The following is a 5,928-nucleotide window of genomic DNA, read 5'->3' on the forward strand; positions in this document are numbered from 1 at the left end:
CCACCTGATCTGAGCCCCCTCGCTCCGTCACAGACCAGCAACCTGCCTTCCTCAACCAGTGTGTGTGTGTGAGTGTGTGTGTGTGTGTGTAGGAGGGGTATAGGCCTACAGGTCTTTGGACAGACGAGGGGGACAGGTGTTGGGGACAGGAGGTGCCGTGTGGCCCGGGGGTGTGGTCAGGTGGTGACACACCTGTCCCTACTTGCACAAGAGGGTCTGGTTACACACACACACACACACACACACACACACACACACAAGCACAAGCATGCACATCAGCCCGACCATGTGCTCTGACATGCCATGAACTCATGTGCAATGTGAATCTGCTCTCCGTGACAAACCGGGGACGGTTCTTGTTGTGCCAAAGCAAACATGGTCGGCTCATCTCTGCAGCGGAGTAACGTGATCGTTCTGTGAGAGACTCCGAGCGGTAGACATGCAACACAAGGCTTCGTGTGGAGATCTGGTTTCCATGAAAAAAGTGTGTGTGCGACAGAGAGACACAGAGGCAGCGAGTCTCTGGATGTGATTAATTATTGTTTTCCAGCACGGTGGCTTAAGTGTCTCCATGCTCTCTGTGGATCATGTGGCTTGTTGTTCTGCAGAAGAAAGAAGAAGAAAACGGGAGCGTATAGTTCCACAGCAGGTCGACTGTGAGCTGACTGTGATTCACGTAGAAAGGATTTGTTTGAAGGAACCAGTTTGTATGATCAGGACGGTCTCATCCAGCATTCAACACCAAATCATAATATGCCGTAATTCATAGATATTCCACCAAATGATTTTGTATTGTGAATGAATCATGAAGGAGGAAGTGTAAAGATCACTGAAGCTCATAAAGGGCGAGCGGGAGGTGAGGATGGATGAGTCCAGCAACCAGAGATCTTTCAGCTGTTTGTCCGAGTGAAGCGAGAAGTCAAACGTTTATTCATTTTCGTACTTCAGTAACGCCACGTACGTAGTTATTTTAACCCGAACGACGATCTCTTCCTGAACCTAACCAAGTAGTTTTGTTACCTAAACCTAACTGAGTGTCCTGTGAAGTTTATTTAACAAAGCCTGCATGCATGTCACGATTGTTGCCGGCTTTCGTAGGAAAATGTACAAACAGAAACTTCTCTTGGCTCTTAAATGTTTTTGATTATATTTCTATCTTTTGATGTTTTATGTGAAGCGCTTTGAATGACCTTGTTGCTGAAATGTACGATATAAATAAACTTTGTGTGTAAAATCAGCGGAGTTACCCTTTAAAGACAGCTCAGCAAAAACTGTTTGGAAATTCAATCGTAAGCATTGATTCAACCTGAATGGATTTTTTAAATCAAACTTTCTGAGATGTACTTTACTTGACGTCCCTCTCTTGTGTAAGTGGACACCAGTGTGTGTGGCACATGTAGTGTTTCTGTAAAACCTCTTCTGAGATGGGAGGAGATAGGCGTCTGGCCCTCGGGTGTGGATTTCAGGCAGGTGCACTGGCCTGCCCCGCGGCTCCTCGAGGAGGAGGAGGAGGAGGAGGAGATCTGTGCTCTCTGCAGTCACACACACAAAAACCCAAGATCCCCAAACTCAAACGACTGGTCTCCACCCGTCTCGGCACCCCCAACCCCAGCACCCCCTCCCTCACTCCCTGCCATATCCCTCATTGACTGGAATGCGTTGGGACAATAGAACTGTCCTGGTCCTTTTCGGCTGGCGTCCCCCCCCCCACCCCACCCCCGGGCCCACACAGGCCCTGACAGGAGGACAAAAGTGCACCTTGCACCTCTCAGCACCACCAGCAGAACCCCGGGGGTGAATACCTGAATACCTGTGGTAAATAAGAGGAGAGGGGGCGAGAGAGAGTGAAGTGCAACACATTTACAGGTCTGAGATAAACACCAAAGATCCCCTCATGGTATAAGTCACCATCTCTCTCTCCGCTCCAACGTCTCCTCATACGACGACTTATACAATATCTCACGGGACAGTTGCTCCTCGTTTTTTCTTGCGTTTTACTCTGAAAGACCAGCAACACGTGTCAATGTACGCTCGTTACATTAGTACGGTCTTTTCTAAATGAACGTCCGTCTTCACAACAACTTAGTTGGGTTTAAAAAGATCATCATTCAGTAGTTACTGACTTCTCATTTCACACGGTGAGCGAGCAGTCTTTATACGTTATACAACGGTTGTTATTCTTCCTCGTTCATGATTATGTGCACAACATACTAAATGATTTTGTGGGATATCTACGAATTATGTAGTTTTTGTTTTTTTTCCTGGTAAGGCAACAAACGGCTTTATTGGCATGAAATTAAATAAAAATAATGTTACAACAGCATCAAAACAAAAACACAGTAATATCAATATGAATATCAACACAACATTATGATTGTTATCCGGTGTTACAATTACATTACAAACAAACATCTTGATCTCTTTAAACTCTCTGATATCAGGGACACAGAGCAGCGTCTGTGTTCCTTACGTCAGGAGGAAGTGCATCTCTGTCAGTACTCTCTCGACTCGTTCATGTCGGGACTTGCCGGTCGCTGACTAGCTCGCGCCTTTTTCTCGCGCCGTCCTTTAGCCTTGTTTGCTCACGGCTGAAATAAATCACAGTTTGTGTCACTGACACTTCTGAACGTGCAGGAAATCACTCGCTGGTGTCACTTATCCCGTATGAAGCAACGACTCTCAGTAAATCAAAAGGGTTTGCTTCCAAGAAGTTCCTTTATTTCACTGAACCCCCCCCCCCCCCCCCTCTTTCCTCTCTCTCTGGGTGAAGCTGGGCTAATCAGTGAAATGAAGTGTGTTAAGCCACGGTCACATTACCGCCGATGCAATCACTTCGCTCCGCGCAACAAACGTAGGGGCCGTGAGGTCACGCTACTGGAACAAGGGCTCTGGAGTGGAAACAACTTCTAACCTCCCTCATTGGAAAACACCAAACGCTCAACAGACAAAGTTCTAATAAAAACAACAAGTTCACAGAGCACACGTCTCCTCCGGTGTAGCAAACCACGCTGTCTCCTTTGTCCGTTGCATTACATAACATTAATCAGATAACGTGTGATCGTACCAGATGGCGGCAGCCTCCAAGATCGGACTCAGAGATGTGTGACATTCAACCCCCGAGGCCACTGTGACATGGAGTCCCTCGATGTGTCATCCTTGTGTGAAATAGCAGGTAGCAACACAAATACTCCGTTACAAGTAAATGATTAAACAGCAAGTTTGCTCTTTATGGTTTTGCATACATCTGGATTATTTATTTGAAAGGAATAGTCATGAAAATCAGCAATTTATATCAATACCTGATAGAAGACTTCATCCATGAAGACTCTTTTACAGCCGACGTCGTGATTACGTCCCGTCAGCTGGAGGCAACACAAAGAAAAGACAGAAGTCAAACATCAGTGGGCTAAAGTTCAAATAAGTCATCTTCATGTGTTGTTAGCTTCACACACACACGTGTAGAGTACCGAGAGCGCCACCGCCACCGCCGGTGTGTGTCCGTCAACAACTCAAACCACAGTGAAAGACAGATGTGATCATTTCCAAAATTCAAAAATTCTTTGTATGAACACCGGATCTTTACTCACACTGAACGGACAGTTAGCAGGCCGTGAGGAGATGTTCACTGAATTCCACAAAACAAGTTACAGGATTATAATCACAGACTCCGCCTTTAAATGCATCTTTAGCCTTTATTTCTTATTATAATTTAAAAAATGTAAATGACGGGTTACAATAGATTATGACGGGAATTTTTCCAACCCGTCAAAATGTCGGACAACGAGAAAGTCGAACACAACTGTGCTTTGAACTATTTGGGTGCGATGGAAAAACCTGCATGTCGGCACAACGTTGGAAACCTCAGTTTCACACAAACACATCTCATCTGTTCACCGTCCTGTCCCTTTATGGCTCATCCTCTCGACCCTCTGACCTGTGGGACACAGAGGCTCTGTGTTTAGGAGGAAACACAGCACCAGCCACATAACACACACATAAACACACACCATTGAGCGAGGTGGAGGGGGGTGGACAGCAGGAGTTGCGGAGGTGGGCAGGAAACAGCGTGTACCCCCTACTAGAGACCATATCCTGTCCTTGGGTAGAAACTGGTTCATTTGTCCAGAGATGTGAGCTCTTTGTGTGCAGAAGCATCCGTGTTCAGGACTTTGTGAGGTCCTGAAATCCTCCACAGTGAGCGTATCTCTCGGCCCCTCACATGTCATTGATCAAGTCTACATTGCAACATGTGGCATTCCTCAACAAATGCTACTCCCTACTGATTTGATAAACGGCCCGCAAACAGAACCATTCATTCTTCACCCCCCCCCCCCCCTCCCTGCCCCAATGTCCCATGTTTCTCCTCCTCCCATTATCGTCTTCTTATCCCCAGTTCACCCTTTCCTTCAGACCTCCTGCTATCAGTTTCCCCACATCGCCGTTATTTCACACAGGCTGGAGAAATGTAGTCAGCCCGTAAAGACCTCGGTGCTGAAGCTTTGGACAGTGACATTGAGCAATTTGCACTCGTTCAACGGTTCATTTCATCATCTTACGAAAAAGTTACTCCCCATTTTTCATGCATTTTCTCACTAAATTCCAGCGATTTCCACTCGTTACATCCACAAAACCTTTTCATTGTGAAGTTCCGTTTTTACAGGAAACAACTTAGTTAAGTTTAGACAATAAAACTACTTAGTTAGGTTTGAGAAAAGATCGTGATATATTTAGGTTTCGGAAAAGATCGTAAAATACTTCGTTAGGTTCAGGAAAAAGATCGTGGTTTAGGTTAAAATAACTCAGTCTTACTGAAGTCACAAGTTACGTGACAAATGAATCAACATCGTCTTCTTATTCCACACGGAGCACAAACAGTTGTCTCCTGACTGAGTGCCAGACCTGCTTTAGTTTGACTCAGCCATCTTTTTTGCGGTTGTGCACGTGAACACGTTGATTGCACACAAATTGCTTTTGTGTGATCTACGAATCACAACACGTTATTTTACCGAAGGTAAAGCTACGAACGCTGGATGAGCGCAGCCTGCGTTGAGTAAGATCTCTGCAGCTTGTAAGAGGGTTTGAAACTTTAACCCAGTGACTTAACCTCCTTGGCTCGAATTTGATCCTCCGGTGATTCAGCTCTGCAACCTCTGCCAGCTCTGATTTCAGCAATATACTGTGCCCTCCCTCTCCTCAAACCCCCCAGCTGCACCCACTAACACATTCATACATCCGTGTGCACACAAACAGCTGTAGCAGCGCACAGATGCTTTATATCAGCAGTTTTTTGGAAGAGCTGTGTTTATACAAGACCGACGGGCCACTTACTGCGTCCAAACATTACCACAAACACACACACACAGAGAGCACAGTGAAGGGAGAAACCTGCGATTCCAGCTTCCAAAAGTGTTTGTGTCTTTAGTTGGCATGCAACGCTGCTTCCCATTGCTTCAGAGCAACAGAGCTCTTGCAGCCTTGTAATCTGTTCTGCTGCACACATGCGAAGAAGCTCACCTACGATTCTTCGCGAGTCGATTGTTTAGAGTGACGCATATATTTTGTTTTTCCAAGATGACGGCACTCTTTAACAAAATAAAAGTCATCCGGCTGCAAACTGTCAAACATCAGCTTTTGTGTACACAAGTCCAAGTGGAGCTCGTGAAGCAACAGGCTTCCAATTGACTGGTATCTGTGAAAAGAAGCAACTGCATACATTTAGTTTTAAATTATTAATATTAATCATAATGATAAAGTTAAATAATGTATCGGCTTTCATACAGGGGGAGTAGTTCAATGTGCTTTACCACAAAGTGAAGAAACAAGTGATGGATACAAACAGATTAAAGCTTGTAAAATACTACACAGATGAAACCAACAGTAAGTAAATCTGAATTAATGAGTTTTCAATTTTTGCTTTAAAAATGTTCA

The sequence above is a fragment of the Anarrhichthys ocellatus genome, unplaced genomic scaffold (assembly GCF_004355925.1).
Source record: "Anarrhichthys ocellatus isolate YVR2014 unplaced genomic scaffold, GSC_Weel_1.0 scaffold5, whole genome shotgun sequence".
Lineage (NCBI taxonomy): Eukaryota > Metazoa > Chordata > Actinopteri > Perciformes > Anarhichadidae > Anarrhichthys > Anarrhichthys ocellatus.